Genomic DNA, 17089 nt, shown 5'->3' with positions numbered 1-17089 from the left:
AAAAGAGTAACCTGTCCGGATGGGCCATTGGAGAAGGTGCTACGGAGGACTCCGTTGAAGATCCCACCTCGACAGGATATTGATGCTGCCAGTGGGGGCTGGACGACGACTGAATGGACTGGAGGTCCTGATCGAGCCCGCTTATTAAGAAGAAACGCAGATTCGCCCACTGGTAGCCCGGGCCCTTGCCGTTGTGAAAGACGGATGTGTGCCTGTACGCTGCTGTAATGTTGAGGACTGCAAGTTAACCGTCCCCGCAAACACCCTGCTGGCCAAAGTTTATGTGTCCGAAGGGGGTATCGCTCGACGAAGGGGTTTTACACTGCAGCCGGATAGGAGATCAGCCTGGACCTATGCTGCGGAGGTCCATTCAAGGGAAACCCCGACAGCGGAGTGGAACGGTCGAGTGATCATGGCCCGTATGGGGGTGGACTGCAGAACCCTGACCCCGGGGGAACAAAAGCTGCTGGAAGACACCCTCTGGGAATTTCAGGAGGCCTTCTCAAGACATGATGAGGACTTTGGGTGTGCTACTGCCATTGAACATGAAATCCCAACCGGCGATGCTGCACCGATCAGGGAACGCTACCGGCAGACCCCACCTAAGATGTATCAGGAGGTGAAAGATATGGTGGCCAGCATGTTGGAGAATCGGGTGCTCCAGGAGAGTCAAAGTCTGTGGGCTGCTCCGGTAGTCTTAGTGCGGAAGAAAGACGGGAGTCTCCGGTGCTGCGTGGATTATCGGAAGCTGAATGCTCAGACCGTCCGGGATGCCTACCCCCTTCCGCGGATTGAAGAGTCATTATTAGCCCTAAGCCAAGCTAAGTACTTCTCAACTCTTGACTTGGCTAGTGGGTACTGGCAGGTGCCGGTGGCCAAGAAGGACAAAGCCAAGACGGCCTTCATTCTACCTATGGGACTCTACGAGTTCAACCGGATGCCCTTCGGCCTCTCCAATGCTCCGGGGACATTTCAGCGATTGATGGAACACTGTCTGGGGGACCTCAACTTCAAATCAGTGTTGATATACCTGGATGACATAGTAGTGTTTGGGGCCTCCTTTGAAGATCTCCTCCAGAAGCTGCGGCAAGTCTTGGGACGGCTACGAGACCATGGGCTCAAGATCAAGCAAAAGAAATGCCAGCTGTTCCGACAGCAGATAGAGTACTTAGGACATGTGGTCACCAAGGAGGGGGTAAAACCGGCCCTCAGCAAGGTGGAGGCCGTTCAGAAGTGGCCCCGGTCAAGTACGCTATGGTAGGTATGGGCGTTCGTGGGACTGGCCAGCTACTACAGGAGGTTTATACCCAAATTCGCTCATCTGGTGGGCCTGTTAAACGAGTTGCTAAGAGGCACGGCTGGAGGCCCGAAGAAATGCCCCGCCAACTGGGGGCCCCAGCAACAAGAGGCCTTTGAAGCAGTGAAAGAGGCGCTGACCAATGCCCCGATCCTGGCTTACGCGCGGTTTGATACCCCATTCCTGCTGTATACTGATGGAAGCCTACATGGTCTGGGGGCCGTCTTGTCCCAAGTCCAGGATGGACGAGAGAGAGTCATCGCCTACGGGAGCCGGTCCCTAAGAGAGTCAGCACGCAACCATGATAACTATAGCTCCTTTAAACTGGAACTACTGGCACTGGTGTGGGCCATGACCGAAAGGTTTGCAGAATACCTGACTGGTGCAGAAGTGACCGTGATGAAGGACAACAACCCATTGGCACCCCTGGAGAATGCCAAGCTCGGCGCACTCGAGCAAAGATGGTTGGCCCGCCTCTCTAAGTACCAATACCGCATCAAGTTCCGGTCCGTTAGTGAGAACGGCAACGCCGATGCACTCTCTCGAGTTCCAGTAGGACAGTCGACTCAGAGAGCCAATGAGGAGTTAGAGCAGGGGTGGGCAATTATTTTTTCGATGGGGCCACATGAGAAACTGAAAATATTTTGGAGGGCCGGGCCAAAAGGCTAAACTCAATACTGCATAAAATCAATTGTATTTCTTTATAAAAAGCAGTAAATATCATTGTTGGACAACTGGTACGAGTACTTGTTATAGTTAAACAATGAAAAAGTGAGGTTGCCTTACAAGAAAAAAATTTAAATTTATTAAACAAAATTTCCCAAAACAATGAACATTTTTCACTATTTGTGACTCATATTAGTGAAAATTTACAATCACGTTCACTCAAACACATTTTGAGTTTCATTTACTGTTGGAAAGAGGTTCTTAGCATTCTCAAGACATAATGCAAAGACACTCCAAATCTTAAAGGGGTAGTCCAGCCATTGTCCCCCTGTGAATCCAGCAATTGTCCCCTGTGAATCCAGCAATTGTCCCCTGTGAATCCAGCAATTGTCCCCTGTGAATCCAGCCATTGTCCCCTGTGAATCCAGCCATTGTCCCCTGTGAATCCAGCCATTGTCCCCTGTGAATCCAGCCATTGTCCCCTGTGAATCCAGCCATTGTCCCCTGTGAATCCAGCCATTGTCCCCTGTGAATCCAGCCATTGTCCCCTGTGAATACAGCCATTGTCCCCCTGTGAATCCAGCCATTGTCCCCCTGTGAATCCAGCCATTGTCCCCCTGTGAATCCAGCCATTGTCCCCCTGTGAATCCAGCCATTGTCCCCTTGTGAATCCAGCCATTGTCCCCCTGTGAATCCAGCCATTGTCCCCCTGTGAATCCAGCCATTGTCCCCCGTACCTACTGTACCTAATCACCGCGGCGGGGAATATTACAGACAGCGTTCGTTTGAACAGCTGTTTTCCCCGCTGCGCATAGACACTCCCCCTTGCTCGCGATTGGACAGATCCGTCCAAGGGGGAGTGTCTATGCGCAGCGGGGAAAACAGCTGTTCAAACGAAAGCTGTCTGTAATGTTCCCCGCGCCGCGGTGATTAACGTTGTAGCGGCGGCGGCGTTGTTGGCGGCGGCGGTTTCGGCTGCGGCGGGGGGGGGATTGGGGGGAAGTATCGGGGGTATTAGCGGGAGTACGAGTACTCCCGCTAATACTCGGTATCGGTCCCGATACCGATACTGGTATCGGGACAACCCTAGTGCAGACCCCTCCCTACAATACAGACCCCCCTACAGAACCCCCCTACAATACAGACCCACCCCTACAGTTCAAACCCCCCTAAAATACAGAACACCCCCCCCCCCACAATACAGATCCCCCAGAATACAGAATACAGAAGAATCCCCCCAGAATACAGAAGGCCCCCTCATATACAGAACACCCCCCCCCCCCACAATACAGATCCCCCAGAATACAGAAGAATCCCCCCAGAATACAGAAGGCCCCCTCATATACAGAACACCCCCCCGGCCCCCCCATCATATACAGAACACCCCCCCCCCCCTTACAATAGTACACACCCCTCCCCCCCTCCCCTTGCCTTTAGAAACGTAATGCTCAGAGATGATCAGCCATGTGTTAGTCACACTGACTACACACAGCACAGGGGGAGGCGGCCGCAGCTTCATGCTTGTCGGCTCTGTGACTGTCAGTGTCAGACAGTCACAGCCGATACTATGAGAGCCGCGGGCGCTGCGCTGTTACAGAGAAGGGAATAATTGCGGCCGGCCGGGTCCCGGTACGGCTCGCACGAGGCACCCCCCCCCCTGCTGTGTCTTACCTAGACAGTACTGCCGCTGACGCTGCCTCCCTGCCACCGCGCCATGCCACACGCAGCACGCCGAGTCGGAAGTCCTCTTCATTCGCGGAGGAGGGGTATCGTTGCTTGGCACGCCTCTGGCTCCGCCCGGGGGCCGGATTAAAAGGTCCGCCGGGCCGTATACGGCCCGCGGGCCGTAGTTTGCCCAGGTCTGAGTTAGAGGATACTGAAACTCCTGACCTTGGTCACTTACCTCTGTTCCCGGATGTGGCACATTCAAGTGGGGTGGCGTCTGGAATGACGCTGGTGCTGGGGAAAACGTTGACTGATTGGGAGAGAGTCCAGGATAGCTGCCGGGATTTGTGGAAGGTGAAAGAATGGGTTCGGAGCAAGATCTGGCCTCGGCCAGAAGAACGAGCCCTCCTGACCCCAAAGGGTCAGAAGTTGCTAATGCAGTGGGACAAGCTGACAATTACTCAGGGCCTCCTGTGCCGGATCATATACTTACAGTCAGAGCTGCAGTACCGAAAACAGATTGTCATTCCTATGTCGTTGGGACCGGAGGCCGCCAGAGAAGCTCATGAAAAGGGAGCTCATTTCGGGAGCGACAAAAATGTTCAAGTGGCTCCAACGGCTGGTGTACTGTCCAGATCTGGCCGGCATGGTGGCCGTGGCATGTCTTAAGTGTCGATCCTGTGGGTTGAGTAAGAGTACTGAACAGCGGGCTCCTGTGCAGACCATGCGCACCTCAGCGCCCCTAGAACTTCTGATGATCGATTATGTATAGATCGGATATTCTACCTCGACACTCATACTGTCTAGTTATGACAGATCACTTTACCAAGTATGCGGTGGCTGTGCCCACCAGAGACCAAACCACAGAGTCGGCTGCCGAAGCTGTCTGTAAACACTTTATACAGGTGTTCAGGTGTCCACGGAGGATACATTCTGACCAGGGAGCATGCTTTCAGGGTACTCTAATGAATGAACTGTACCAACTGTATGGGATTGAACGCTCCCGAACCACTCCATATCACCCACAAGGAAACGGGGCGTGCAAACGCTTCAATCGCACCTTGCTTCAGATGCTGTGGACTCTGGAAAACAGTCAAAAAGCCCAGTGGCCCGCATACCTACCTGAGTTGATGTGGGCCTATAATAACAGAGTACACAGTACCACTGGATACTCTCCACATATGCTCATGTTTGGACGAGCCGGACGGGAAATTGAAGATCTCCACATGACTAACCCGATTGGAGCCCCCACCGAGAAGTACCACCGCATGGGTGCAGGAGCACCGCCTCCGGCTGAGAGCGGTACACAAGGTTGTGGAGGAGCGCCTGGGACAGGTGGTACACCCTAACCCAAGACCAGTGCAGAAAGATGGGTATGTCGCTGGTGATCGGGTGATGGTCAAAGCCAAACGGCCGTCAGGGAAGTTGGATGGACGGTGGGAGGCAGTTCCATACACGGGGAAGAGAAGGGTAGACCCCGCTATTCCGGTCTATGAGGTAAAGCAAGTAGGGACAGGGGGACCCTCACAGAACTTACACCGTGATATGCTGAGGCGTTGTTTTGATGAGCCGGTGTGTGTAGAGGGGGTGCCTCCTCATGCTCAGTGTATGGAGGAAAGTCCCTCAGACGAGGAAGAGGAGGAATGGTGGGCCGTCCCTGCTCAAGTGTCTACAGAGGTTCCGGCCGTGGCAGGTTTACCACCCAGATGCAATGCTGAGCAATCAACAGCTCCTCTCTTGTCAAATATGCCTGATGTCTGCAGTATTTCTGAAACCCCCAATCTGAGAAGGTCAGCGAGGCCCAATGCTGGTGTGCCTCCACAGCGCTACGCTCAGGATGAGTTTGTATGGGGAGAGTTGCCGAGGGCGACAACTTCTAGTGGGGTGGCATGTGAGATTGTGAAACAGCTATTTCTGCATATTGTCTGTACTTAAACTGTCATTTGGCATTCAGGGCACTAGAGGCCACTGTTTTGCAGCTACAGCCAGCACACTCTGAGATTTAAATATGCACAACAGATGATGACTCATGCTGCTGCCTGTGAGTGAACCAGGAAGTGTTGGTCTGGCATGGTGGAAGGATTGTGCTGTGAGGGACTGAATCCGATTCCATCCTGGCTTGCAGATGTCCGGCAGTTAATGGACACTCAAAAGAAGGAGAGTAGCTGTTATATCCTTTCTGTATCCAGCTCTTTTGAAAGAGAGGTTGTTCCAGGAAGACCAGTTCAGTGTGTGGAGAGAAGGCCTCATCATCAAGCAAGGCCGCACGGTTGCTGAGAAGTTGGTGGCCATCTCGGGTAGTCTGCAGCCTCGGGCCCAGAACGGACGTAGGTCAGTACACCTGGTTACTGATTGTAAAATATTGTGTGGCGCCTGAAGTTACAGAGACTAGCCTAGGCCTCGCATTAGTTAGTTAGTTAGTTAGTTAGGATTATATTGTTTTGCTAGGCTGTACTGTACTGGACTGCAGCACAGTTATTGACTTGCAGGCTCTGCTGCGTTTGCCACCGGCTAGGGGTGTCCTCTGCAGCGGCACAGCACGACTTGCAGGCTCTGCTGTGTCCGCCATCGGCTAGGCCTGTCCAGTGGGCAGGGACATTGACTGTGGGTCCGGGATATAGCGTTTCTATGCATGTTTGTATTGCTTTGGTGATGCTTATGTTATTACTTGTTGTCTAAGTAAAGTTTTCTGTTCTTCCATATTAAGCTGGTGTCAGTGTTGCTTTCCTTGTCTGTGACTTCGCTGTATTCTGGGGAGCCCACCCCGGTACACGGCTTACAAGCACATACCGTACATAGCACATGGGAGGCTGATGCCAGGGCAAAGGAGGACCAGGACCTGTGGACAGAGCAGTGGGTAAGGGCTCTGCAGGTAGTCGCCCCGCACACTGCACGCAGCTGCTCCAGCAAGTGAGAAGAGGAAATCCCCATTCAATTCTGTAATGTTAGAACGCTGCCCTGCTACGTAGCAATCTTTCGCCCCGTGCAGCTTCAGTCTAAGCGCCCCCTTCTGCAGATTTTGCCACTTTTCCGCAGCAGAAATTTCAGTGCGGCTATGTAACGGGACTGCTGTAGAATATCTAAAATTAGCTGGTAAAGTAAAATGTTGCATGCAACAATCATTAAATAGGTGAAATACAAATGTGATAGCACTCTGCAACCAGCATTCTGCCCTGCCTCTATGCTGGATGAGGCATTGGTGTACATTTTGGCCAAAGCGTAATAAGCCACTCACCACGTCAAGGTCGCCTCTATGGAGTGGTCCCTAACACTAGTTCCTACCTGTTTATGGGCCATGACAGCCACACAAAGTCCAGGGAATGCAGGTCAGCATGCACGCCAAGCACACTCTGCTTTTAACCCCGTCCGGTGCCATTACAGCTTTCATCGGATCCAGGGATGCAAGTACCAACATGCATGCTGAGCCCACCATATACTTCTCCTGGAGCCAAATGGCTACTGGTAGGTTCTATATAAGCAGACTCAGTTTTATACTGACTTTAAAACCATCCTCCAGGACAGATTGACTGGTCAGGTGTTCATGACTGCATGGAGATCGCCACGCCTCCAATATATACTACAAAGAAAAAATGTGGGTGATTGAGTCAGCACAACCCTGTATGTAGGTGCACATCACTATGGCGAAATACATATACAAACGCAAAATACAAATGTGATCACACTCTGCAACCAGCATTCTGCCCTGCCTCCATGCTGGATGAGGCATTGGTGTACATTTTGGCCAAAGCGTAATAAGCCACTCACCACATCAAGGTCGCCTCTATGGAGTGGTCCCTAACACTAGTTCCTACCTGTTTTTGGGCAATGACAGCCACACAAAGTCCAGGGAATGCAGGTCAGCATGCACGCCAAGCACACTCTGCTTTTAACCCCGTCCGGTGCCATTACAGCATTCATCGGATCCAGGGATGCAAGTACCAACATGCATGCTGAGCCCACCATATTCTTCTCCTGGAGCCAAATGGCTAATGGTAGGTTCTATATAAGCAGACTCAGTTTTATACTGACTTTAATACCAGCCTCCAGGATAGATTGACTGGTCAGGTGTGCAATCATTAAATAGGTGGCAGACAAAAAAGCGGTGAGTCAAAAGGCATGGTCAATCGGCGGAGTCAAGGGGGCGGCAAAATTAGCTTTTACCAAGGGTGGCAAAAATCCTTGCACCAGCCCTTCATAAAACCATATACCAGTCTGCTCAGCTCCTCCCGATCTATATATAATATGCTGCCTGCAGATTAATTAGCATTTTCATGGTGATAGGTTCCCTTTAATTAAAAAAGTCATGCTAATTCTGCATAGTTGTTAATTTCCATGTACAGGAACTTTTCATTTCATTGGCATGAGGATTTATTATTTACCTCAGTTTCTTATTTTATCCATTTAAATACTTGAAGTGTAACTTGGCTGATTTGAGACCCTGGATGTGGCAGAACATTGTAATTAGTGTCATCTCAGAGATACCAGGTTCACACCCTCACATTTCGTTTGAGAGCTAGGGAAAATACATCACATAAGGTCTAGACTTTCTTCAAGCAGCTTCCTCAGTAGTCTTTGATCTCCAAATGTCAATACATTTAAAATGATAAAAAATGACCTCTTGGCCTCCTAATGTGTTTTTCTTTTCAAGAGCGGGGACCATGCACCCAGAATAGTATCTCTGTTTACATAATCAACCATCTAGTTGGCAGTAATTTATTGATGGCCACTACAAGCAATATAACAGCTGTCTTACCTGTTCTGTGCACTGCTGACATTTCTGAGAGTGCAGGCTTACCATAATAATGGCCCGGGACCTGGATGAGACAGCTTGTGGTTAATCTGGTTTTACTTTATAGTACTAGTCAAGGAATAGAATAAGGGTCTAATTTGCTTCCAGATTTAGCACCATTCTTGTTCCTGGGAAGTCTTAGCTATTGCAGCTCATCCAAAGTCAATGAAGTAAACTGCAAAACCGGTCATGGCCAATAGACAAGAGTGGTGCTTTCTCTAACAATTTTTTGGGGGGAATTCTGACCAACTCCTTTAAAGTATTATCACTATAAATCCAGGTGCACCCTCCTAGAGACTCCTGCCTGTTCACCCCACAGTTTGGCCAAACACCACTGGAAGTGTCTTATGTTGGAAAGACACAAAGGCATGTTGGATTTCTATTCTCTAATAGCATGGAAATTGCTTTTACCCTTACTTGGACACAGCATAGCTTCTTGGCTGGCTGATGGTCAGGACTGTGTCTCATTTCGCCTTAGTAATGATGAGACAACCCCTTTAAATGTAACATACATGCAATAATGGTGATCAACTGGAATCAGGCAAATATTTTTACATTACCACCTTAATTTTTTGATTTTTTTCATGACTGTAATGAATCATTAATCTATATACAATAAATTGTAATCCTCAGGCGGTAGACAGCTGACTGCTCCTGTCTTTCCTGGTCTGGCTAAAGTAATGAACAAGTTCACCCCCAAGTGATTTATAGCACATATGCTGACACATTGACACTGATGTGTTCTTAAGAGTCAACAAGAGTGAAGTGGAGCCAGAATTTCCAGTGGAGACAGACATTCTGCTTGTCATGGGGTTAAATCATTGCTTACCTATATTTCATTGTGCTCTTATAAGTTCTCATGCACACAACCTGATACATTTATATGGAGCCCAATCCTGTGGGATGTGTCACAAATAACCTTCTAAACCTTATCAATGTTATGCCATGGGTGTACAAAGTTTATAATGATATTACAAGTGGATGTGCACATATTCTGAATCCCAGTCAGACACTGCATACATTCCTGTTGGGGAAAACCTGTAGCATCTGCTTCCTCAGTATAATGAAAACATAAACTAAGGCTGATATAGTACCCCAGTAGGACTACTGCAAAGGGTTAATTATTGGCAAAGAATTAGAAGAGTTTTCCAAGCCTTTACAATTGATGACCTATTGATCAGCATCTGATCGATGGGGGTCCAAAAACTGGATCCCCACTGATCCGATCTCTGAGAAGACACCGGCACTCCTGTGAGCATTGCGGCCTTCTCCTTGTTCACCAAGCACAGCGACGTATATTGTATAGCGGCTGTGTATCACTATAAATCTATGTGCACAGCACTTTTATGGGGCTGTCGTCACTGGCCTAGAATAAACTTAGAGAAGGCAGCGGCGCTACTGTGAGTGCTGGTGGCTTCTCAAACTGCTGATGGGGGGGGGGGGTCCCAGGTATTGGGACTGATCAATTACTGATGACCTATCCTGAAGATAGGTAATCAGTAGTAATGGCCTTGTGATTCACCCGGCGGTTGGTTCCCGGCGAACTTTGCGCGTTCGTGATCCGCCAAACATGCGAACATATGGTGATATCCGCTCGCGCCATATTATTTTGCATTGCGCCAAACTTTGACCCAAGACATCCATCAGGTGGGACAGGACAGCCAATTGAGATGTTTCAGCACATGGACAAACCCCCAACCCTATAACAGAACCCGATCTAGCAGCCATTTTACATTATGTGTTTTGCCAGTGTAGGGAGAGGTTGCATTTTGGAGCAGGGACAGGCTGTTAGGAACTTAGGGACACCAAACGCTAGCTAATAGGGCCACAAAAGGCCTTTTTAAGGACTGGTAACATTGTGCTATCGATATGTGTGATACACAGAAGGGTGTGATATACTTATAATATACTTTCTAACATAGAAAGTATATTATAGTGCATTTGTATGCTTCCAGAAAATACTGATTGAGGGCTGTGATCTATCAGCTTCCATAAAATAGTGATTGAGGTTTTCCATATACCTGCATCCACAAAATTACTGCTTTAGGGTGATTTACCAGCTTCAACTAACGACTAATTGAGGCCTGCCATATATCAGCTTCCACAAAATAGTGATAGAGGTTTTCCATATATCTGCGTCCACAAAATTACTGCTTGAGGGTGATATACCATCTTCAACTAAGAACTGATTGAGACCTGCCATATATCAGCTTCCACAAAATCGTGATAGCGGTTTTCCATATATCTGCGTCCACAAAATTACTGCTTGAGGGTGATATACCAGATTCAACTAACAACTGATTGAGGCCTGCATATATCAGCTTCCATAAAATAGTGATAGAGGTTTTTCATATACCTGCGTCCACAAAATTACTGCTGGAGGGTGATATACCAACTTCAACTAACAATTGATTGAGTCCTGCCATATATTAGCTTCCACAAAATAGTGATAGAGGTTTTCCATATACCTGCATCCACAAAATACAGATTGCGGGTTTTGATATACCTGCTTCAACTAACAACTGATTGAGGCCTGCCATATATCAGCTTCAATAAAATAGTGATAGAGGTTTTCCATATACCTGCATCCACAAAATTACTGCTTTAGGGTGATTTACCAGCTTCAACTAACGACTAATTGAGGCCTGCCATATATCAACTTCCACAGAATAGTGACTAAGATTTTCCATATACCTGCGGCCACAAAATTACTGCTTTAGGGTGATATACCAGCTATAACTAACAACTCATTAAGGCCTGCCATATATCAGCTTCCACAAATACTGCTCTTCTCTAGGGACTTTGGCACAGGGTCATTTTGAAAAGGACAGGCAGAGGAAGAGGCAGGCCGTTCCGAAGGGGTGGTAGGGGTCGGGCAGGTGCACCAGGCCGGAGCCTAAGTGGGAAGTTGGAGAAGGTGCGTACGATTATGTCAAAGGACGGACCAGAGTTGGTTGAGTGGCTCACTCACCCTTCCGCTTCTGCAACCTCCTCATCCTCTGTATCTGCACCGTTCTCACTCTCTGCTGTGTGCACCCCCAAAGACACCACCACCACCACCATAGCCCCTCCACTCGAGTCAGAGGAATTATTTTCCCATCCATTCCCAGACCTTACCGATGCACAGCCATTCTTGGCATCGGGTGAGGAAGAGGAGGTAGCAACGGCTGCCACCCAGCAGTCTGACGACAATACAAAGATCAGCCTAAGGAGGGTGTCCCCCGCTGTTGCCGCCTACTCCGAGATCTCTAATGCCAGTGGTGGTGAAGGTGACAATGATGACGTGTCGATAGACGTCACGTGGGTGCTCACAGGAGAGGAAGAGGAGGGGAGTTCAGAGGGAGAGACGGAGCAGCAGATAGGGAGGAGAAGCAGACAGAACTCGCAGTGCACAGGAGGCAAGAAAGCTAACTGCAAATGTATCTGGAGCGAGCCATCCACCATGTACGGTCACATCTTGCGCTCCCAGGACGCTGGCACATGGCTCCGCAGTGTGGGCTTTTTGTAACGTGTCAGCTGCTGACAATAGTGTTGCCATCTGCAGACTGTGCTGTCAACGCATAAGTCGCGGTAAGCCCAAGACTCACTTAGGGATGACCTGGCCTCCCATCACTGAGCCCAGTGGGAGCAACGCCGTCAGAGCCCACAAAGCCACACTCCCGGTGCTCCACGTCCTGCCTCTTCTCCTTCTCCTCTCTCCTCACATTTTTTCTCCACTCCACCTTCCTCCGTGCCGTTGTCGCGTTCATCTGGCACAAGGCAGGCTTCCGTGGCCCAAATGTTCGAGCGTAAAAAAATGATGACGCCGGATAATCCTCTTTCTCAACGGCTGACTGCTGGCTTGTCGGAACTGCTAGCCCGCCAAATATTGCCATATAAATTGGTGGATTCGGAGGCCTTTAGAAAATTTGTGGCCATTGGCACACCGCAAAATTGGAAGGTCCCCGGAAGGAAATATTTCTCCCAGAAGGGCATCCCTGAACTCTATGGCCATGTTCAGCGGCAAGTTAATATATCTCTGGCACACAGTGTCGGTGACAAGATACATCTGACTAAAGACACGTGGTCTAGCAAACACGGGCAGGGAAGGTACATAACTTTTACTGCCCATTGGGTGAACCTTCTGATGGCCATCAAGCATGTAACCAGTGGCACCCGTGTGGATTTGGTCTTACTGCTGCAGTACGCAGCCCTGCAGGGTGAGCGAATGTGAGGTCACAGGGGTAGTTAACAAACCGAGGGTTGTTCTTGGTACTCACAGTTTTTATACACTGCGTGCAGAATTATTAGGCAAATGAGTATTTTGACCACATCATCCTCTTTATGCATGTTGTCTTACTCCAAGCTGTATAGGCTCGAAAGCCTACTACCAATTAAGCATATTAGGTGATGTGCATCTCTGTAATGAGAAGGGGTGTGGTCTAATGACATCAACACCCTATATCAGGTGTGCATAATTATTAGGCAAAATGGGTCAAAAGAAGGACTTGACAGGCTCAGAAAAGTCAAAAATAGTGAGATATCTTGCAGAGGGATGCAGCACTCTTAAAATTGCAAAGCTTCTGAAGCGTGATCATCGAACAATCAAGCGTTTCATTCAAAATAGTCAACAGGGTCGCAAGAAGCGTGTGGAAAAACCAAGGCGCAAAATAACTGCCCATGAACTGAGAAAAGTCAAGCGTGCAGCTGCAACATCACTGGAGTGCCCAAAAGCACAAGGTGTGCAATACTCAGAGACATGGCCAAGGTAAGAAAGGCTGAAAGACGACCACCACTGAACAAGACACACAAGCTGAAACGTCAAGACTGGGCCAAGAAATATCTCAAGACTGATTTTTCTAAGGTTTTATGGACTGATGAAATGAGAGTGAGTCTTGATGGGCCAGATGGATGGGCCCGTGGCTGGATTGGTAAAGGGCAGAGAGCTCCAGTCCGACTCAGACGCCAGCAAGGTGGAGGTGGAGTACTGGTTTGGGCTGGTATCATCAAAGATGAGCTTGTGGGGCCTTTTCGGGTTGAGGATGGAGTCAAGCTCAACTCCCAGTCCTACTGCCAGTTTCTGGAAGACACCTTCTTCAAGCAGTGGTACAGGAAGAAGTCTGCATCCTTCAAGAAAAACATGATTTTCATGCAGGACAATGCTCCATCACACGCGTCCAAGTACTCCACAGCGTGGCTGGCAAGAAAGGGTATAAAAGAAGAAAATCTAATGACATGGCCTCCTTGTTCACCTGATCTGAACCCCATTGAGAACCTGTGGTCCATCATCAAATGTGAGATTTACAAGGAGGGAAAACAGTACACCTCTCTGAACAGTGTCTGGGAGGCTGTGGTTGCTGCTGCACGCAATGTTGATGGTGAACAGATCAAAACACTGACAGAATCCATGGATGGCAGGCTTTTGAGTGTCCTTGCAAAGAAAGGTGGCTATATTGGTCACTGATTTGTTTTTGTTTTGTTTTTGAATGTCAGAAATGTATATTTGTGAATGTTGAGATGTTATATTGGTTTCACTGGTAAAAATAAATAATTGAAATGGGTATATATTTGTTTTTTGTTAAGTTGCCTAATAATTATGCACAGTAATAGTCATCTGCACACAGATATCCCCCTAAAATAGCTAAAACTAAAAACAAACTAAAAACTACTTCCAAAAATATTCAGCTTTGATATTAATGAGTTTTTTGGGTTCATTGAGAACATGGTTGTTGTTCAATAATAAAATTAATCCTCAAAAATACAACTTGCCTAATAATTCTGCACTCCCTGTATACCCTGGGCAGGCATACAGCACTGATGGAGAGGCTGGCACATGGGTCCTCTGGGGCACTCTCTGTGTATAGGGACCAGGCCAGGTGGAAGGTGTGGTGCCCTGGGTGTTGTAGGTTTAGTGTGCCTGTGGCAAGATCCCTTATAGTTCGTCACGCCAGTGCCGGTAACGGTGGCACACCGATTTGTTGTAGGAATAATTGAGGTACACAAAGTTGCAGTGAACCAGAACTTTTTTTTACTGAACAGTTCAACTATATACAGTCCTCAGTTAGTTCCATATGCATAATGTTGAATACAGGCAGGCTTGACATAAATGGCAGGCAAAGTCTTTGCAAGATACTCAGAGGGAAAAACACTTACAGATCATGCTGCACTTTTCCTCAGATCCTGTCTGGTTTTCACCAAGGCCCGTATGCCCTATTGCTGGCTTTATCCTTGGGTAGGGAAAACTTCCTCTGGTATATATCTTCTTGCTTTAAATATCCTTCTGCCCTTCAGCTTTCTATTTGGCTGGATGAAAGTGGCTCTGCACTGTACTTTTCAAGGTGCTAATTATCCACAGGAGGTAACTTCTTCCCCTGGTGGCAAGCTAGGAGCCTGGGCTATCTAGCTGCATGTCAGAAGATGCTCCTCAGCTCCTGCCTGTCTGAAGTGACTCTTGGCTTCTGACCACACTCCCTCTCTCTGGTCTGGACCTGACTATATATACTAGGGGTTCCCTAGCTCCCTCTACTGCCTAGGAGGAGGAACTACACCCCTAACAGGCCTGGTACACAGGAATTAACATGACAACATACATTAAAATGCCATATAAAATACCATAACCATGTTCCACAGGAGGTGGAGAACAACGTGACCCAATTGACCCTTGTGTAGTGCCCACCCTTACGTAGTGGGACACTACACTGCCACGGATTGCATGCAGGCTGGCCTCTTCTTCTCCTCCTCCTACTCCATCTACTCCTCGGCTGACTCCTCTTTTTCCACTGCTACCGCCTCTTCCACTGCACCCCACAAGCTCCCTAGAACCTATTCGACGTGCCAGGTGAGATGTTGCCATGCTATGCTGCGGCTGTTGTGCCTGGAAGCCAAGAGCCACACCAGTCCTGCACTGCTTTCAGCTCTGCGGTCACAGGCCAATCAATGGCTAACCCCGCTCAATTTGACAGTTGGTAAAGTGTCGTGCGACGACAGTGCCAATTTGCTGAGTGTGCTGAAACAGGGAAAAATTACACACATGCCATGCATGGCACACGTCCTGAACTTAGTCGTGCAGAGATTCGTTGCCAAATACCCCGGGGTCCAGGATGTCTTGCGGCAGGCCATTTTAGAAGATCTTACATGGCCATGGCTCACCTTACTGACATTGAGCGGCGACACCACTTGCCTGTCAGACATCTGATTTGTGACTGCCCGACATACTGGAACTCCATCTTGTATATGCTTCACAGGCTGCTCCAGCAAAAACGTGCCTTTAACGACTACCTGTACAAAATCTGCGGCAGGACAGGTTCTTGGTAGCTTGGTTTCTTTTCACTGCGGTAGTGGCTGATCATGTGCGATGCATGCAGACTTCTGTGGCCATTTGATGAGATCCCCTAACTGGTCAGTCGCAGCCATGGCGCCATCAGTGACATCGTACCTTACGCCTTCTTTCTGGAGCGTGCATTGCGTTGTGTCATTGATCAAGTCGTCGTGGAGCAGGAGCTGGAAGATGAGGAAGTCGCAATGCTGAATGAATTCACAGGGGGGCTACTCCATCTGAGACAAGTCAGCAGGAATCTGAAGAGGAGGAGGATGGTGGCTGGGGGGAGGAGGAGCAAGAAGAGCAGTCTTTAAACTTTTCGGGGATCCCTGGTGTTGTCTGTGGCTGGGGCGAGGAGACCGAGGACGACATTCTCTTGGCCGATGAGCAGGAGTCAGGGCACTCCACTGCTTCCAATTTAGTGCAAGTGAGGGCCTTCATGCTCCAGTGTTTGAAGAGGGACCCTCGTATAAAAAGCATAAAGGTCAAGGACCTGTACTGGGTGGCAACGTACTTAGAACCCCGGTACAAACACAAAATGGCGGACATGTTACCAGCATCACAGAGGGCTGTCAGAATGCAGAATTTCCAGGCCTTGCTGCGAGAGATGCTGCATTCTGCTGTTGCAGGCACTGGCAGAGGAATTTCCACCCACAGCGAAACAGGTGCGGGTACCGCCTGCAAAAAAGAGGGCAGTTTGAAGATGTGTTGGTCACTTTGAATATGAGATCATTCTTGCAGCCAACCCATCAACAGCTGCCTTCCGGATCTAGCCTCAGGGAACACCTAGACTGACAGGTGTCTGACGACATCGGGTTAACGGCTGATGTGGACGCTCTGAGAAGTTAGGAACCCCTTGACTACTGGGGCCTGTACTGGCCCACAGTTACATATTTATCCTGTGACCGTCTAATGTACCTCCTGCCACAGAATCCAAAGTTCTTTGCTGTCAGGTGAATGCATACTGCCTAATTTTTGGGGCCTATACAGGCCGACAGTTATATATTTATCCTGTGACCGCCTAATGCACTTCCAGCCACAGAATCCAAAGTTCTTTGCTGTCAGGTGAATGCCTATTGCCTAATTTTTGGGGCCTAAACTGGCCGACAGTTACATTTTTATCCTGTGACCGCCTAATGCACTTCCAGACACAGAATCCAAAGTTCTTTGCTGTCAGGTGAATGCCTATTGCCTAATTTTTGGGGCCTATACTGGCCGACAGCTACATATTTATCCTGTGACCACCTAATGCACCTCCAGCCACAGAATTCAAAGTTCTTTGCTGTCAGGTGAATGCCTATTGCCTAATTTTTGGGGCCTGTACTGGCCGACAGTTAAATTTTTTAACTCTAGCCACATAATCACACCCTTGTCT

Source organism: Bufo bufo, chromosome 2, assembly GCF_905171765.1.
Source record: "Bufo bufo chromosome 2, aBufBuf1.1, whole genome shotgun sequence".
NCBI classification, from domain to species: Eukaryota; Metazoa; Chordata; class Amphibia; order Anura; family Bufonidae; genus Bufo; species Bufo bufo.
This window is presented reverse-complemented; position numbering follows the sequence as displayed.